The sequence below is a fragment of the Myotis myotis genome, unplaced genomic scaffold, assembly GCF_014108235.1.
Source record: "Myotis myotis isolate mMyoMyo1 unplaced genomic scaffold, mMyoMyo1.p scaffold_m19_p_16, whole genome shotgun sequence".
NCBI lineage: Eukaryota > Metazoa > Chordata > Mammalia > Chiroptera > Vespertilionidae > Myotis > Myotis myotis.
The window spans coordinates 29,243,341-29,263,685 of record NW_023416320.1 but is presented as its reverse complement, the minus strand read 5'-3'; the positions used below and the strand labels follow the sequence as shown (position 1 = coordinate 29,263,685).

The 20,345-nt window shown below is 41.7% G+C and overlaps 1 protein-coding gene across 8 annotated transcripts in view; it reads right to left on the bottom strand.

The window, feature by feature from the left end:
• FAM110B (family with sequence similarity 110 member B) overlaps positions 1 to 20,345 on the bottom strand; it is a 124,265-nt gene that overhangs the window by 91,085 nt on the left and 12,835 nt on the right. For 6 of the 8 annotated variants that reach the window (XR_004972485.1, XM_036338288.1, XM_036338286.1 and 3 more), the window contains exon 2: positions 12,195 to 12,301. The exons of 1 other annotated variant lie outside the window; for it this stretch is intronic. The gene's annotated coding sequence lies outside the window, so the exon portion shown is untranslated. Of the gene's footprint in view, positions 1 to 3,856; positions 4,085 to 12,194; positions 12,302 to 20,345 lie in introns of all 8 variants that reach the window. One more of the 8 variants, XM_036338287.1, reaches the window with a different exon arrangement.

Below are 20,345 nucleotides of genomic sequence, written 5' to 3'. Positions count from 1 at the left end.
AAAGGAATGTCTGCCTTTTGGTATTACAATCTTAAGATGAAAATACTCCTTGGTGGGTCCCCCCTGCTGCAATGGTTTGCATAGGTGGCCACTGAAGTTTAATCACTAAACAGAGCTTGAATGACTGTGATCACCTAATGGACATGGCCATCAGATGGAAGGAACTTGGGCTGAGTGGCAGAGCGGCACAGTACCAAATGGGCCCATTGCATTACAAGGCGCCACGTGAAGTCAAGCTGTTCATGGAGACATGCAAGACCTATGCCTCCTAAGTAAAGAGTGTGCACACTCAGAGCAGTCAACAGTTCAATTCTTTCACTTAGAGCAGCGGTTCTCAACCTGTGGGTCACGACCCCTTTGGGGGTCGAACGACCCTTTCACAGGGGTCGCCTAAGACCATCGGAAAACACATATATAATTACATATTGTTTTTGTGATTAATCACTATGCTTTAATTATGTTCAATTTGTAACAATGAAAGTGGGGGTCACCACAACATGAGGAATTGTATTAAAGGGTCGCGGCATTAGGAAGGTTGAGAACCACTGACTTAGAGACTATGGAGCACGCACTTGGACTCACCCTGCTCTGGGCCCTGGGGCGAGAGCAGGCACAGACAGACCCAACTTCCTGCCCTCATAGAGTCCACTGCATCCCTCTACTAGTCAACCTTCCAACTGAAGAGCAACACAGCAGGAAGGGAAAAAGTGACTATGCTGTCAGGGACAGGGGGCGCCACTGTGCAGCCCTTAAGAGGATGCAATGCTGGCAGGCTCTGAGCCCCACAACATGAGGACCCAGGGCTTCGCCTGCTCCTATCACCAACATGGCAGTGGCCATGCCAATGGCACAGACCTTCCTCATACCCACTTACTGTCAGATTGCAATGAATTTCACTTCACTCATTTTTAAAATAACTTTAACAGACAATTAAGCTTTACTTCTAAATAATGAAAGCTGCTTTTAAAAAAAGCTTTTTATTTTAGCCAATTAACTCATTATTTCTTAAAAACTAAGCAGTATAAATGTTATATAACCTACTTTATATTGAATATTTAATTGATAAAACAGTTTGAGGGCTTTGCTTCAATTCATCCACACAGTATTTTGTCCTTGTCTCATGAGAACTTCCAAGCGCTGCCTGATTTTACCTACAACTGTATCCAGGAATCCCTAAAACCCTTAAGTGGGTGAGTTTTGTTGGCTTGAAGCTAAGTGACAGCTGAAATATTTAACATTGTCTTTTATTTTATTGGATGATGTCCATAATTTGCAAAATTGCTAGCCTGATTATTTTTGTAAGTGCAATAGCCACCATCTGGTCAACTAATGCCCATCTAAACTGGGAATTGGTTCAGGCACTTACTTTGATTCTTGTTAGAACCCTAATAGTTTCTTTATGTGCCTGGTATCTGCTGCTTTCAAATGGACATTTTTAGCACATGAAGTTACTGACAGGTCGCTCTGATGCACTCAGGTGAGCTCATAAAGAAAGCATGAACCATTATCAGAGGTACAGTATATGAATTTCCCGTATGTTCATGAAAGTTTTCTACATAAGGCTGCCCGTCAGCTTATGAAGGGCCTGGCACACAACTGTCCAGGCTGCATACTACACAATCTTGGAGATGTCATCATCGCCATGGTGGCCTATGTGAGTGGCCACGGTGCCTCTGAGCATTCAGATGTGTGGGTATGAGCCCACGCTGCTACAGAAAGTAATGCCCAAATAACACAGACAAGTGTTTCATGCAGGTCCTCCAAACCATGCAAGTACCAGAGAAACAGCAGCTGGTTCAAACAGCTTCCATAAAAGGGTCCGTGCACATTCACACATCAAACCAAATACAAAGGAATCAGGAAACGTGATATAAATTTCTCAGAGAGGCAGTACAGCACAGCAGTTAAGAGAACGGCATTCTAGAGCCGGTCTCATTGGGTTCAAATCCTATTCAAATCCTAGTGTGATTCTGGACAAGCTATTTCATTTCTCTATGCCTCAGTTTCTTCATCTATAAACTGGGGATAACAGCAGAACCTAACCCAGAGCTGTACTGAGGATGAAATGAGGTCATGTAGTTAGAACAGTGCCTGCAACAGTAAACACCATGGAAGTGTTCGGGTTTGGAATTAGTGTTTGGGGTAAGAAAATCAAAGAGATTAAATAACTCCTCCTCGGTTTAAGAATTAGCCAGTGATTCATTTCAGAATGAAAATGAAAATTCTTGACTTACAAGGAAGTTTTCATTAGGCCATACTGCTTTGCACGGCAACTTTCTGACAAAAGTAAAACCCACGACTTGTGGTAATACTCCTAAAAAGCAAACACCCCAGCATCTGAGTGCTTTGACTACTGACACAGGTCGTCCCGAACGGGCCACCTGGCTTGATGCACGTGGCACTCGGAACCCACGGGCTGCCAGTACCTGGGCTGACATTTACTAGCTGCCTGTCCTCCTGGGGGAGGCACACACCCCGTGGACAAACAACTCTAGTTGACATAACCGGCCGTCAATAAGACTTCAAAATTCTAGGAGGGAATCAATGTCGATGTCTCTTGGGTCTCGCCCTGGTGAGGTGTCTACTGCTTTTCTTCATGTTCTCTAAATATCAGCCAACCCCTGGTGCATTACACGTGCACCTTGGAAAATCATCTCATTCATTTCAGCACAAACAGCGCCGGCTCCTGGTGCCCGAGGGAGAAGTACATGTGATGAAGATGAACATGTCGTGCAAAGTCTCCGGGGCTGAAAGGAACAAGGCCTGTTTCCGCAATGTGAAGTGGGACAGCTAGAAGTCAGAAACAGTCCTGGCATGTTCGCGAGCGATGCTTTTTATCTATTTCAATTCTCATACAAGGATCCAGGGAGGGGAGATTTGATAGTTGGTTTTGACAAAGATTCTAGCTTTCAGATAGTGGCAAACAAAATACGCACAAGAAACAAGTCCTCTGTTGGCACCTTTGTCTTATGTCTGAGAAAAGCATGCACGCAGCCCTGCCCCAGCAAACCCTGGCACACAGGGCACACTTTATCCAGCTGAACCAAAACAGTCCAGAGGAGCCCTTCCAGGTTCTTCAGGGGCAGTGTCAGCATTGCCTAACTAGTTCCCCTGCCTCGAGATGTGAGGTGGGGCGATCCTATAGGGAAAAATTAAAATTTGTATTGCAAAAATTCCAGGTAAACTAGAAATCTGAATAAACTAGGAATATACTGTGCAAAACAATCTGTATAAAAAGCAGCCAAAAATCCAATGGGTCACACAATGTCATCTCTGAATAACATTAACATTTTACCCACGATCCTCATTACTATTAAATTAAACCAGAAAAATCAGGAAAAAGCACCCAAACCTTGTTCCTCAACAGCTTAATGAAAATGCATGTGTTCTATTTTTAAATCAATTAACATCTGTGATTTTAAAATGTCTTCATCATAAATGCAATTAGTGTAACATCCTGGACCAACGATAGAAAATGGTGTCTAAAAAGAAAAAGTAACATTATTTTTGGTCCAGTGTTACTTGTTTTAATGTACTGGCTTGATCATAGTAGTCAAACCAAACATTGTATGGCTTATGGAACAGAAAAATCAGAAGTTATTTCTCTTCGTGGTAAACAAGAGGAAACTACAGTTTGGAGAGTTTATGCAGCTTACCTGAAGCCAAATCTGACTTCGTACTGAAGCTAGGCCCCGGCTTATTTCACACAGAAAAAGACCTGGGTACTAGAAAACAAGTTCTATTCCTCATGCTGCTTCCTGACTTAAAGCCAAAATTCACTCCAGGATGACAGAGTCCTAGAGCTGAAAGTGGGAGAGTGGTGATACACACACTCCTCAGGGAACTCCTCACTTACCAGATGGTTCACGCCAGGAGTGTTGTTGACCCGAAGTTCTTCCTTCACCAATCGCTACAGCACAAAACCAATGCCACATGTTAGTGACAGTTGGTGATCACTATGGTGGGTGAATTTCACCTTCCAAGGTTATGCGCTCACTTTCCCCACCTGGCAACAAGACCCCTCAGCTTCAGATACACCAGCTGTGATTCCCTCTGGCTGTGTCTTCCCCCAAATATGCAGAAGCTATAGAATAACAACAAATCAAGATGAAAGAATATCTTCTAAAGTGTTGACTGAAGTACCACAACCAATTATGTGATGGAGCCCACCACAAATACAGTTAAGTGACATACATAATCATAGTATACATACAGTATATACATAAAAATATATAATTATGATAGGATGGCTTAGGTTTTGGTAAAAGGGTAAATTAGAAGAGTGGTAAACATCATCACGCTTTAGCTTAAAAGGTGGGCCTACTTCTTGCCAGAATGAACCTTCCCACTTAATGTTTATTCACATGGTTAAGTTACAGCGATGTGCCCTAGCAATTAAGATTTTCCCATTTCTCTCTCTCTCTCCCCATTATTCCTTTCCTCCCTCCCTCCCTAAAGTTAATGAACATGTATCCTCAGGTGAGGATAAAAAAGCAAAGTATAAACAAAGTGGTCCTGACAAAGGAAAAGACCATCCGGGAGCTCCAAGGTCTCTACGTAAGTGACCGTCAGTGCTCTTTGTGCTCACTATTTCAGGTGTGGTCAAGTGAAACGCTCAGAGAAAAGCAAACTGCTTTTGCTTTGCTTTGCTCTGTTCGATAAATATAGATTGTCACGGAACACAGCAGAATTCGCTTTTTTGGAGAGAACAATTCATGCCCGAATCGAAAGGTAAATGTTTTGTAGGGAAAAAGTACAGGGATCACCCAAAGAGAGCTGAGGCGGGTACAGTGAGTCCAAGAAGAGGTGACCTTCAGGCCAGGAGGCTGACTTCCCTCTTGGTGACTCAGTCCACTAGCAGAGCAGGCACTGAACTCTGAAATTCCTCCTGCATGTCCCACTGTCCTACGGACCGGACAGATTCCTAACACAGCCTTTTACAGTGACAACTTATGAAATTACTATGACCATGTCGATTCAATGTGATCCCATGTGAATGAGACTCTATAGCAGGGGTGGGCAAACTTTTTGACTCGAGGGCCACAATGGGTTCTTAAACTGGACCGGAGGGCAGGAACAAAAGCATGGATGGAGTGTTTGTGTGAACTAATATAAATTCAAAGTAAACATCATTACATAAAAGGGTACGGTCTTTTTTTCTCTTTTTTCTTAGTTTTATTCATTTCAAACGGGCCAGATCCAGCCCACGGGCCATAGTTTGCCCACGGCTGCTCTATAGGGATGTCTAGCAGGTGGAAGGGGACAAAGAGAAAATGGAGCTGGTGACAAAGGCCCTGCTCCCTGGAACGTTGTCTGTGCTTCTTCAGGGTTGCTGGTTCCCCTCTGTCAACCAGCAACGAACACATCTCATTCACTCTGAGGGAAACGAGTTCACTCTTCCAGCCCAGTTAATGGTGACCTAAATGCTCTGCATTTCTAGCATGGCCCACACAGGAGGCTCTCCCAGGAAGCCGGTCCCCCCACATTCTCAGAGTGAGGATGACTTAGGGCCAGTGGGCGGGGGCCTGGGACTGCCAGCAGAGCCAGGTTAACTGTCACTTAATCCCTGGCACCGCAGGGCACAGGGCAGAATGCCCTCCACAGGACATGGGGGGAACGCCCTTTCCTAAATCCAGGCCTAGGCAGGAGCCTGGCCTTTTCAGAAGGTGCTGAGAATGCCCAGGGCACATCTGGCACGTGAACTATTAAATGAGCAAATACAAACACGTGGCCGCTTAGGAAACCGAATGCCAGTCTGCTCCTACAGGTCTCAGATGAAGCACATCTGTCCCTTGCTGGGGTGGGTACGGCAGGCTGATCGCTTTTAATGTGACTGAAGGTGCTAGCTACTTTCCTTAGATATTTTCATCACACAAAGAATGTCTATTAATGTATACTAAGAATAGCAATAGAAAAGATATCTCTGCTACATTCTTATAAATATATGAAATGAAGGTAACTGTAAAATCATTTCAATTTTCTCCTGTCAAATCAAGGAGTTAAACTCAAATCTGCTACATCTCTATCTTAGACACTCCATGTTTCTCATATACAAAAGACGCCACAGTTCTGAGCAAGGACAACAGTCATCAACAATGCTCCCTAGGGTGGGGATGGGGGGGGGGGGAAGGGAGTCATAGCAGCTTTGCCATCTGATCCAGGGTGACTAACACCTGAGATGTAAAATTTCAGTGAAGAGAGGCTATAGTACATTTATATGCCATTAGCCGTCATTCAGAGAGGCAAAGATGGCACGCTTTCCAATAGGTACATTTAGCCTCCTTTTGAAGATGAAGAAACAAAAATTGGGAGAGTTACTAGGTCAGAACAATCTAGAATTCACTTGGTCCCATTCACCCAGCATTTTAGATCCAGACAGTCCCTGCTTGTGTCCCACTGGGTGATGCCTATCTGTTCAGGTGACAGAGACCAAAGACAGAGCAAGGCCTCAGAGATGAAATGCTACCTGCAGTAGGTGGAGAGACAGAAGGGAAAACAAATAAGAGGATGAGGCCTGCCTGGCTGCCTGAACAATGAGAGAGAGAAAAGAAATGTCTGTTTTCCAATTCTGATCAACTTAGGAAACAAGTCAGAACACATGGCCAAGCAAGGTAGTCACAGAAAAGAGATGCTACTAAACTTTGCTAAAAAACAAATTCACCTTCATGACTGAAGTGTGTGATGTATGCTGTAAACATTGTAATTCAATAAAATAAACAAATTTCCTTTTAGAGGAGGAAAGTCAAATTACACATTTGTGTACAAAAATCCCAAAATAGGGCTAATTATTATTAATTTTTTTGGTAAAGAATCATGTGTAACAAGTAGAACAGGTTTTATAGAAGGTTAATTAGAGCCTAGGATTATAGACTAAGTTGGGGAAAAAAAACTTAATATACTTGTACTTTAATGTCATTAATACACAAAAGGTCTATTGACAACTTAATGGTCTCAAAAAGCCTTGAACAACCAAAACATACCATCAGATGTTTTCCTTCTTCAACATTAAAATAAGGTAAAAATAAGTAAATAAATAAAAGTATGACTGGACATCAATAGGAAAGTCAGTCTAGAAAAATCTAAGTTTACATTACATACATTATAAAAAACAGACACTCATGACTTGGAGAAGAAAATTCAAACTTGGGGGCTTTGAAGGGTCTGAAGAACTGTTTATTACTACATATTGAAACACACTCCCGCTTAAAGGGTTTGCTCTTTGATGGTACTCAGGTCAGATCAATACTAAAAGCAAGTGAGGAGGCAAACTCAGTGAGAGTTTAAATCAAAGGTCACGTCTGGTGGGGGAAGGTGGGGGCGAAAGAGGGGATGGGACCACTCATTTATCCCACTCATAGCAGCAACTAAACTGGTTTTCAGAAACTTTTACTTGACACTCCCACCGATTTTGAGACGTAGCTGTACTATTTTTACTTGTTTGACCTCAAGACACATCATAACCTATTGCAACCATGTAACAAAGTCAAAATTTTAAAGTTATGCAAATTTCACACACACACACACACACACACACACACACACACACACACATCAGTGAAAAGAGGCTAAGCCCTAGCTGGCTTGGCTCGGTGGATAGAGCGTCAGCCTGCAGACTGAGGGGCCCCAGGTTCGATTCCGGTCAAGGTCACATGCCTGGGTTTCGGGCTCCATCCGCAGTGGGGGGTGTGCAGGAGGCAGCCAATCAATGGTTCTCTCTCAGCACTGATGTTTCTATCTCTCTCTCCCTTCCTTTCTGAAATAAATAAAAATATATTTTTTTAAAAAGAGGCTAATGTCTACCGTTGAGAAGAACACTAAGCACGTTGAGGCATCCGCTAGATTTCTACCATGACGAATGAGCACTGGCAGATGGAAGAATATTAAAACTGTCTGAAACTGGATCTCTCCTGAGAAACGCAACAATAATACTGTTCTGGGCCAGAATATAGTGATGATGTTGATAGAGGCAGAAATTTTCCCCCCAAAATTAGCTGAGAAACAATGTATAAAGAGCATTGACAAAACCATCTCAGCGGTGGATTTAAGTCATGACCGGAGATGTATCACCAGGGATTCCGACAGGCTGGCGGCTCCCTCCCCGGGGTGTGTAATGCATGGATGGGGTCTACCCGAACACAAGCCACAACAGCAGAAAGGGCGGGGGTAGTGCATTATTGCTCAACGCTAGTTGCTGCTGTTAGTTCGAATTCCCCATCAGGACGTCTGAAGAAGTAGTCCAGGCCCCTGCACAGGAATGCTGTGAGAGCAGGGACAGACCGGGCCTTGCTCAAGGTCTACCTGAAAAGGAGGCAGGAGGTGGCACGGAGGAGGGAAGGTAGACAGGGAAGGACGGTGAGTGTGTGTGTGTGTGTGTGTGGCGGGGGGGGCAGGGGGGAATACAAGGGAGTGGGGACAGAGGCAAGAAGAGGGAGACTCCAGGCCATCAGCATCCTAAACTGAGGATAGAAAGAACAAGAACTGCATTCAAATACACACAAAAGATCACCCCCACTCAAATGTCTTTATTTACAGTTTAAACTGTGTTGCAGTAATACTAAAGGCACATTTGAAAAGTCATCATATTCTCAGCATTCTAACAAAGGCGTGTTCAGTTCTCCAATTCTCTTGCTGCATTTTTAATTTAGTTTCCATCCTCACTGAGCCTTCCCAATGCCAGACACGGGTGCAAAGATAACAAGACAGGCTCTATTGCCAGAAGGGCTCAAAGACATTCTCTTTCTAAGGTGACTCCCAGTCACTTCAATTATATATTCTTTTCTTTAAAAGATTTTCCTAAGCAAGTAATATCATTTGTTAACTGTATAAAACAACAACAACAAATGTGTAAAACAAATGATAAGAAATTTTCTAAAGCACCAAAAATCCAAATGTGCTTTTGGTTCAAAGTAGAGGGAAAAGAATGTCAAAATTTTTGTGTAAGCCTTGTTTAATTTAGATATAATAGAACCAAGTGTTATTAAATTTCAGCTTTATAGTTTTGGAACAGCCATATAGCATGGGTGATAGTACTTCGGTATACTTCTCAGTTAAGAATGATGAAAGAAAGGCATTATCTAATGAGAGAGACCAAAATAATTACACATATATATTGTGATCATGTAGGCTAACAGATTCTAGTGCTAATTATCCTTAAGTTAGCTTTAAAATTTCATAAAAAGCCAAGAAAAAATTGCCCTTTTATTTAAAAAGTGGACACCGACAAGAATAAAAGAACTATATAGGACTACATACTCTTCTATTCACTCCAACAGTCAATCATACGAACACTTTTATGAATTAGCCCGGCCAGTGTGGTTCAGCAGTTGAGTGTCAACACAGGAGCGAAGAGGTCCTTGGTTCAATTCCCAGTCACGGCATGTGCCTGGGTTGTGGATCCCCAGTGGGGGCTGTGCAGGAGGCATCTGATCAATGATGTGCCTCTCTCATTGATGTTTCCATTTCCCTATCCCTTTCCCTTCCTCTCTCTCTCAAAGTCAATAAAAACATATTTAAAAAAACTTTTATGAACTAATTTTGTGACCAAAGTGTAGAAATGATTTAATAAACCAATGATGAGATTTTTAAATAACATAAGCTGTCAATAAATAGTACTATCTGGTGGACAAGCTAAACTTGTAGCCATTCTTGGCAAAGCCTGTTTGACATTAGCCAACATGCAGGGTCACAGTCTGAACACACTTGCTGATAATGCTATTGTCATTTTACCATTATCACCGAGGGCTACCACTTGTTGGGTACACTGTGTGCCTGGCACAGTGTATTTTATATACGCCATCTCATTTACTGTATACAGTAACCAGGAGAAGTCAATATTATTATCTCCATCTGTAAACAATGATAGTAACAAAAGCTACTAACGTGTATTAAACATTTCCATAGGGCCAGTCTATGTAGCAACTCACTCATTTAATGCCCACAGGAGTCCTATGCTCTGGGTACTGTTATTATCCTGATTGGCAGGTGAAGAGAGTGGGACATACAGAGTAAACAGCTATCCAAGGTCCCTTATGTCATATGTGACAGAGTCCTGACGCTGACCCCAGATCCTAATGCCAAAGCCACATTACCCACCAACCCCAAAGAATCCGTCTCTCCACCCTTGGTCCTACCCATGAGAAGAGCTACGGTAACAGACAGGAAAGGGGCCAGGTCTGGTTTGACCGGAGCTGCACCCCACAATCCACAATACAACTCATAAACATAGGCGGGACCCTCCCCGCAATTTCTCTGAAGAACCTCAGAATACGGGAACTGATGTCCTGCTTCAGAGCTGGCCCAGCTCAATTGCCCAGGAGCACATGACCCAAAGGCCAGGGTCTCTAACTGACCAGAGCACAAGGCATCTCAGAAGAAAGAGCCTCGGTCTGGTTAGATGCCCCATGTCCATTCAAAGGTTATCAGCTGCTTAGTTAAGCTGACCCACTATGTGCCTGACCACACTAGGCTCTCAGTTCTGAGCTAAACAAGCCAGGGCCCACCTCAGCAGCTGAAAATTCAAAGAAACAAACACCTGGGTACATGGTGGAATAAGGGCTATTGGAATCATGGCACATGGTTTTTGGATAGAGTGGGGAGTACCAAGGGGGGTCAACTCTGAGGGTGTGTGAAGAGGTTAACAAAGGCTAAAGGAAAAGGCAGTAGGGAGGCCAGAACTATGGTAAGAAGCTGTCCCGTTAGGACAGCGGTTCTCATCCTGTGGGTTGCGACCCCTTTGGGGGTCGAACGACCCTTTCACAGGGGTCGCCTAAGACCATCGGAAAACACATATTGAATATATAATTACATATTGTTTTTGTGATTAATCACTATGCTTTAATTATGTTCAATTTGTAACAATGAAAATACATCCTGCATATCAGATATTTACATTACGATTCATAACAGTAGCAAAATTACAGTTATGAAGTAGCAACAAAAATAATTTTATAGTTGGGGGTCACTACAACATGAGGAACTGTATTAAAGGGTCGCGGCATTAGGAAGGTTGAGAACCACTGCGTTAGGAAGAAGACAACTGAGCAAGCTATCCACTGACTCACAGTTGTCAACTTAAGGACAGACAGAGACATTACAAAACTATGAAACTGATGTCTCAAGAGCCATCTGGAGTGGATGTACTACACAAGAGGTTCCGCCAAGGGAGACATTCCCCACTCCCACAAAGCACCAGGGTAAAGGTGCTGGCAGACTGGGCAGCACCAGGGTCCAGTTCTCTACGGAATACTGGAAAGATGAATGCACTGTTCATGCAACAGCAGGGAAGCAGCAGCTCAACTACAAAGTGACTACAAAACACCAGCAACATGAACCAGGCACATGAGAATGCCAGTGTTGCCCAACTCACAGAAATTGCCATTTCAGTTAGCAATGGCCAAGAAGAACAAGAAAGAAATAAGGTGCACTATTTAGCAGGAATTACAAAATTGCCTTTACCCCAGATATTTTTGCCCATTGAGTTAAGGCACTTATTACAGACTGAACGCCTTTATTGACAACATTAGCATATGCATAGAGAGGAAAATAATTAATATGTGCAGTCCAATTTAATCAGTTTTACCTCAGGGGAGTGGCTTTAATGTCCATAGTCACATGCTATGGTACAGGTTGGTACCATGTCATTGTTTTGCAACATATGTATTATGTCAGTGATTGGAAAAAAATACCAGGTCTCACGCCACATGAGAATATTGACAATTTCACAGGCCAGCAGACAGTAGACTGCTCCTGCTTTACTCATCCCCATGAGTGATCCCAATTCTAACGGTCCAAACTAGGGAGGTCAAATATCCACAGAATTCGAAGAAAAAGCCACTGCCAGCAGACACCCAGGCAACCTCAGAGAGGGTCAGGAGAAGTGCATGCGTCTCGGGGCCAAGAGGACAGTGGAACAGTGACCAGCTCGGGACAGACTCCACAAATGGCTGCGGATGAATACATAGAAGGAAGGAAGAGAGGGGAGGGAGGGGGAGGAGAGAAAAGTATTGGTAAGCTGACAGAGAGGAGGGAGGAGAATGGAGACAGGAGAAGGGCACGAGGGAGGGAAGAGAAGGGAAATAAGAAATGGTGGGGGAAGTGGGAGAGGGTGACCTAGATTCTGCTCAACAAATAAAAGGTTGTGTCTATGATTATCAGAGTTATATGAATTTAACAATATATTTTGAACATGTGATTACCATTTATTTTCCTCTCAGAGAGTGTTGGCCTCAGAGAGTGTTGCTAACTTCCAATTCAAGACTGGAAACGAACAGGATAGGTGCTCTAGGTGTCCAATTGGGGATTCCTAAAAGAATATGGAACACAAGTTACCTTGGAGAATAAAAGTGATTAGTGTTTAAAGTGTCATTAAAAAGAAACTGATCTGCCCCAGGCAGGTGGCTCAGTTGGTTGGAGCGTTGTCCCCGTGCCCCAAAAGGTTGCAGTTCAATTCCCAGTCAGGGCATATACCTAGGTTACGGGTTTGAATCTCGGTCGCAGTGCTCACCAGAGGTAATCGATCGATGTTTCTCTCTCTCTCCCTTCCTTTCTCTCTAAAATAATCAATAAGAATATATCCTTTGGTAAGGATTTTAAAAAAAGGAAACTTATTGTCACTGAATAACAAAGAGTATATTTCCTCATATACCTGGGAAAAGATTGTGGGAAAAGATTGGGTTCAAATCTTCTTTCTAACACACAGCTGCTCTGGCAAACTCTACATTGATTCTAGAAAAAAACAAAAATCAACTATAGGATAGGCTGTGTTTGGTTTGGAAAACAAACCAAAGGAGTCCGCGCCCCCCCCCACCCCCTACGGGGCTTCCCACCATGCCCGACACAACATCCCACACACAACTTGTCACAAAATCCTGCAGGAAATGATCCAGCCTTCTCACAAACAACTGCAAACTGGGAAGGAAAACAGATATCTTATATTTCAGAAACTTTGTTGATGTTTGCAAGGGAGTAAAATATTACAAAGCAGCATTTTATCTTGTCCTCCAAACACAGTTCCAGTCCTCATGCTGCACCACATTTTTGAGTAGAGAGTACTCCATTGTTAGGAAAGGAACAAGTAACATGGACTGGGCACGTACTCAGACCCAGAAATAACATGACTCCGTTTTACAAAGGGGGAAAGTCATGTCCCTAAGGCCTTCTGACACCTAAATGTTTTTGTTTTTTTTCTTTCTCATTTGTATTGGGATATACTTCAATGAATCATGAAAGTGACTCTTATCGGTACATCTGGCCACTCAAATGAAAATAGCATGGTGGAAAACGGAACCGTCTTCTCCACTAGCATCTGCTTCCGGTACGCCATCAGTCCAACATCTACATCTTTGTCTACAGAAAAGTGGTAGCTCACAGGCAGGGAACAAAAATGCTCTGAGTATAATAGTTGTTGTTTTTTGTTTGTTTTTTATTGAGATTTACTCTATTTTGCATGATTATGGAAGTAATCCATAGTAAAACATTTTAAGGAGGCACTTGGGACTTCAACAGATGACACCAGCTTCCCAACCTCCTCTTCTTTCTGGAGTGATGTGTAATGAACGATTTGCCAGATGTTTATTAGTAAGCCTGCAAACCTTGGCCTAGATTTTGTTTAGCTTCAAAAATAAATAAATAAATAAATAAATAAATAAATAAATAAACAAACAAACAAACAAACAAATGCCTGGAAATGTCTGTTGAAATAAAAACTAAAATGGATATTTCCCCCTCTAAAATTAAAACTTTTCAAAACAATCTATTTTTCTCTGTCCTATTACCTAGCAATGTTCAACAAGAACAAAAAGTAAAATTAGTACTGGATTAAAAAAGAATATAGACTCCAAGTTTATGGCTCTTTTTGATTGCTTACTACCTACAATTTAAGATTTTATTTTCTTTGTCTGCTGAAATCTATGGGATCCCAGGAATTAAAAAGAATAAAATTGTAGCCGAAACCGGTTTGGCTCAGTGGATAGAGCGTCGGCCTGTGGACTGAAGGGTCCCAGGTTTGATTCCGGTCGGGGGCATGTGCCTGGGTTGCGGGCGTATCCCCAGTGGGAGATGTGCAGGAGGCAGCTGATCGATGTTTCTCTCTCATCGATGTTTCTAACTCTCTATCTCTCTCCCTTCCTCTCTGTAAAAATCAATAAAATATATTTTTTAAAAAAAGAATAAAATTGTATACATTTAATAGAATGTTAGAGAAATTTTAACCGAAATATCTTTGGGCCCAACTTAAATTGATTGTGAACCATAATAACAAAGTAAAGACATTTTATATTTTACTACTTTGCAACCAATATTGTTTGTTTTGTCCTAATATTGTATCAAAAATTCCTTTTCAAATTTATTATTATTTTTGCCTTTTCCTTCTCACATTTTTGAAGAGAGAAAATAACAGCTGAACTCCTACTCTAATGATTCAGAGAGAGAAGACTCACACAAGTATGACTGGGATGGGGAAAAATACCACCTGTGAAGACCTTCAAAGTTGCCATATGACATCAAAACCATCCTAATAAAAACAACTGTGAAGCTAAGGGACTGCACAGCCATCTGCTCCTATCACCTTAATTCACAGTGGAGGAAATGAAAGATCAGAGTAGTCAAGTGACCTCTCCAAAGTCACACAGCAAAAGTGGTCCTTAGATCTCAGATTTCCTAGGTGCCTATCCAGTGCTCCATTAGATCATAACAAATTTTTTATTTCCATAAATAACTTAAGACGTATAATTTAATCTATTTGTCTATACAGCTATTATTCTACACAGCATGAACGTAAGTCAATTTAACTTTATGTTAATCAAAACACTACTAATGTCCAAGAACATACTCTGCCTTTCATTCCACTGGTGAAGCCAGATTAAACAATGAATGAAAAATCTGAAATGAAATTTGAAATACTCTTAGGCGGTCTAACCTAGGCACATCTATTCTCAAAATAGAATTTCCCTTTCTTATTCACAGTTAAATCATAATCATAGTTTTGTTACAATACAATTTCAAGTAGATTTCATAGATAGCTATCAAGTAAAATGTAGATATTCTATAGTCAAAGCTTAAGTAAGCAGTTTTTAGTAAGAATTTCAAGATAATATACTATTAGATCCATCAGTTCAGACAGAACTCTTACCCTCTACAACTCTGGAATCATTCAAGAGCACTTTAGTTGCCTAGGTTAGCAGCTTATTATCAATAGTCATTTGTTTATTCCACAGTTCTTTACACTGTACAGTGCTAGTTGCAAGGGAACCAATAAATGTGGGACCACTTGCCTGACTACTGTAGATTGATGACGTAAGATAATTAAGGAGGCTTTTAACTGAATCAAGGTTTGCAAGCAATCAATGTACATGTTCAAATGTGTGTTAGAAGGGTAGTGAGTTCACATGTGGTTTTCCCAGAGAATAAAAGTTGACAGACTTAGTAAAGAGTATATGTTGTGAAGCAGGGTAAGGTAAATTAAAATAGGCCAACAGATGACAAAAGAACCCTTCTATGCCTGCCCCAAAGAACAAAAATATCATTGAAAGATATTCCTTTCTTGAGAATATGTCAGCAACAAAATACCTTCTTTATATTTCTTCATATAAACGGAGTAATGGTATTAAAATTCAGTGCCAAACAACCCCATTTGGGGGGAGGGAGGGAGACAAGCTTTAAACACACTTTCAACAAAGAAAATGAATAAATGGCAAGTAAGCACAAGAAGAGAGCTTCAACATAATTAGTCAGTAGGGAAATGCAAAATAATAGCTTGATGAGACATCATGATATACTCACTAGAATGGCTACATTTAAAAAGGCAAACATACCAAGCGTTTACAAGGATATGGAGCAACTGGGATTATTATACAACACTGGTGGAAAAGTCAAAATGTTACAGGTACTATGACAAATAATTTGGCAGTTCCTTATCAGATTAAACACCTACCATGTGACCAGCAATTCCACTCCTAGGTATTTACCCTCCATGATACATTCAATGTTGGACTACAGGACTCTTAGTATCACTTAAGCTGTTTGAAGATACACATGGTCCTTATGCTCACCGAGCACATGGGCACAGCTTCCCAACACTGTTTTTGGTTTTCAAGAGATGAATCCGTTTAGCAATGCTGAGGTCTGGGGTTGTTGTGCAAGGTGAGAAGTATAACTGGAGTTCCCTTCAAGTGCTTTCCAGAGCAGGTGGCAATGATTTCAGGACAAAGAATCTCTACTTCATCTTTCTCTTTAAAATGCTATTCAACTCATTAATAAGCCAGTGTACCCACATCAACACTGGTATTTCTGCTATCCTACAAAACTTAAACATAAAGGTAATTAAATGTAATACAATCTACTGGGCACTTTAAAAAACAACAACAGGTAAATATAGGCTTTATGAAGACATCATGTTATTGCATTTTATTATTGTGGTAAAATACATATAACATAAAATGGACCATTTTAGCCATTTTTAAGTGCACAGTTCAGTGGCATTAAGCGCTTTCACACTGTTGTCCAACCATCATCACCAGACACATCCAGAACTCTTTTCACCTTGCAAAACTGAAATTCTGGACCCATAAACATACCTCCCTATTCCCTTCTCCCTTCAGCCCTTAGCAACCAACATTCTACTTTCTGTCTCTGTGAATTTGACTACTTTAAGTGCATCATTTGAAGGGGATCATACAGTATTTGTCCTTCTGTGGCTGGCTCGTTTCACCCAGCATTATGTCCTCAGGGTTCATCCATGTGTAGCATGTGTCTTACTTCTCATGTCACAGGAAAGCCTAAGCCTTCAGAATGAAATGTAGAGCCAGGGGCGTCTCCCCACTGAGGCCTGCTGAATAGACAGACAGGCTGAATGTAAATCACTGTGTTTATGAAAGCAGGATCCAGAGGGACCAGCATCAACAGCACCACAGAGCACTGCTCAGGGCTCCCTCCTTTCTGAGGAGCACCCCGGAAACCTCCAACGCTGCCCCCAGCAAGTAAGCAAGTGGAGTCTGTGCGCCAGGCCCCCCTACCCCTCCCCCATGTCTGTAAGATAAGATAGGATAAGGTTTTACTGAGAACTGAACTTTTCAGAGTTAATGTTTGCTGTATGCTATCTTTAGGGCTTCGGGGAAATTAATGTCAATATAAATGACTGGCCAGGAATGATTTACACTATGAGTAAACATCAAATTAATGGTTCCATTACATGTAAGGCAATTTTGCTATCTTAATAGTGATACTAACTTGAATGATTAAAAGAACACAACTTACTCCATAGAATATAATATTTATTATGTAATCTTTTACACCAATTTTTGGCTGTTTGCCTGTTTTATGTAAGCCTTACTTCCCCAACTAACTTATATGTTTCACAAATACAGTCTTTGAATTATTTTATGTCCATCTCAAATTAATGTCCATGAAAAAGCAGGTATTGTATAAAATACTGCTAGTTGATCTACTAGTAACACATAAAAAATAAATTAATATTTTTAAAAATTTAATGAAACAAGGTATTATTTATAGCTTAGTGGTTATAGGTGTATGTTTTGCAGTCAAATATGTAATCCCAAATTTGAATCTCAGTTCTACTCAGGTTTGTTCTGTAATAAATGACAATATATTTAATACCATTGGCTTAGAGCTGAAAGAGAGTAAATAATCCATTACATTTCAACCATTAGTAATAGTGATGTTATTGCAAAGGACTGAATGTTTGTGCTCCTTCCAAATTAATATGTGGAAATCCTAAACCCCAATGTGATGGGATTAGAAGATGTGGAGTTGGGTAGCAAGCCAGTCTGGAACATTGTTAAAGATCATCCTCCATGCTGAAACCAGTTTGGCTCGGTGGATAGAGCGTCGGCCTGCGGACTGAAGGGTCCCGGGTTCGATTCCGGTCAAGGGCATGTGCCTGGGTTGCGGGCGCATCCCCGGTGGGGGATGTGCAGGGGGCGGCTGATGGATATTTCTCTCTCATCGATGTTTCTGACTATCTTTCTCCCTTCCTCTCTGCAAAAAAATCAATAAAATATATATATTTTTAAAAAATCATCCTTCAGGAAACTTCCCTGGCCAAGAATTTGACCTATAACCAAACAGTTCAAAGAGCACCAGAAAAGGGCCCGGGTGGGATGAGATGAGCTCCTCCCACCCACCCACAGCCAGCACCCACTCACCAGCCACCTGGCTGAGCCACCTTCAATGAAGCTCTCCCAGGCCCCAAGAGCCTCTAGGTAACTCCAGTCCCTCAGACACCCTGACTGTGGCCTCCTGAGACACCCGGAATTCCCACAGAAATGTGAAGATGGGAAGGCTTTAGCATTCTGACCTCCTCACAATGACCTGGTTTATGTTCCCTCCCGTCACTGAGGGAACAAGCTCTATGGGAAGCCAAGAGAGTCCCCCAAGCCTGTTCTTGACACAGCAATCAATACAAGATACCCTGAGAACTGAGTCCAACCAGTTGCAGACATAGCCATGCTATCCACCATAACTGTGTTCTCTAAACTGTCCGGGAGCTTATCAGAGGAGACGTTTCAAATATATTACAGAAATCCAAATATAAGCCTGTGGAATTGTTCTGATCTTCTCGCCTAGTAACTTGATAAAGAAAGCAGCAGCGAGGCATAATCTGTTCTTCGTGAGACTATTCTTGCTTTTAGCTACTACTACTTCCTTTTCTACAAGTACACAACCATCTGCTTACCACTATGTTTTAGTATGCTGCCAAGGATATGGGGTAACACCAATGAATTGTAAAGAGTCTGGAACATCTTCCCATGGAAATATAACGCAAGTCAAAATGTGAACCAAATATGTTATTTCAGATTTTCTTGGAATTGTCTTAAAAATTAAGAAGAATTTAGTGAAATTAATTGTTACAATAACTATACTTTATTTAGCCCCAAATTTCCAAAATATTATTATTTCCATATGTAATACAAAAAATATTCGTGAGTTGTTTTATATCCTGTTTTCAAACTAAATATTCAAAATCTGGTGTATATTTCATACTCACAGGACATCTCAATTCAGGTCTGCTACATACCCTTGGCTCCATAACCACAATGGCCAGGGCCGCCATACCAGTCAGCACAGGCCTGAGATTTCTTGGTGCTTTCTGAAAAATAAGCTTCTTTATCTTGATTCTGGCATCTCTTTGACACAATCTTTCAGGATATGATCATTAGTGATACCTTGGTCCCATCTGCTCAATCTCAAGCTGCAAATGACTCTCTGAGCAATGGAGTAGTTTCAGACCGATGCAGATTTCATTAGCTGCTGGTTGGGATATGATTTACGCCCCTCTATCAAGTCTTATAGAAATGATAAGGCAGAGATAGACTTTTCCGCCTTTGCATTCAAGTTACTTGAATATCATAAAAGATGTAATTGTATCTTCTGTTCTTTTTATTCAGACCATAGAAGGTCAAGGAAAATTTGAGAGGCGACAAGATAGAAGCCTCTTAGGATAATCAAGATTGCAGGAAGCGGAGAGGAGGTAAAAAAGCACTTTTGGCAGAGGAAACAGCAGGTGCGAGGGCAGGAATATGCCCGGGACAGGGGCTGGAAGTGCATGGAGGCCAAGTCAGGGAGGCCCTGGACCAGCATGGACTTTGTTCTGCACACAGTTAGGGCTTGGAGCAGCTGAACGACGTGACCAACTGATATCAGCTAATTCTGGAGGCAGCACAGCAGACAGGAAAGGGAAGAAGGTTGAGGCAGGGAGATCAGACAGGAAGGAAAAGATGACAAAATCCTGAACTAAGGTGGAAGGTGCACCAGGAGAAGGGCCAGGCAGGAGAGACATTTCAGGGTCAGATAGAGGGGAAAGCCCAAGATGTGGGGATATCAAAGGGAAGTGGGTTCCAATTTCAGTGTCATGGTGATAGAGAGCTGCTAAGCATCCACTGCCAGGAGCGCTGGAGAATATGGGCCTGTCTTCTGCGTTCCTGGTGTTAGTCTCAGCTCAGATGCAGGGGCGGGGAAGAATTCACCCCTTTCCAAATGCAAGCTGTGCATGATTCCTACGCTGTCACTTCATTAGACCGCAAGCATCAACTAATCTATTAAAAATCTATGAGCACACACTAAACTTGTTACTATGTTTGCTCTTTTAGGTTTGAGGAATTTACCTTTTTTGGTAGAAGGAAGTCTTATAGTTTTGCTACTTTACACGTCAAAAATACAAGAAAAAAATACCTTCTGATATAATAATCCCTTTGTATTACTTTTTGTTCAAAGGGGAGGTAGAGGGACCCAAAAGTGACAGTAAAAAAAAAAAACGACAAAGTCTTATTTTTTACCGTATAATAAAAAGATGAATCTTTGCTCCATTGACACTGCATCCCCCAAGTGCAGTA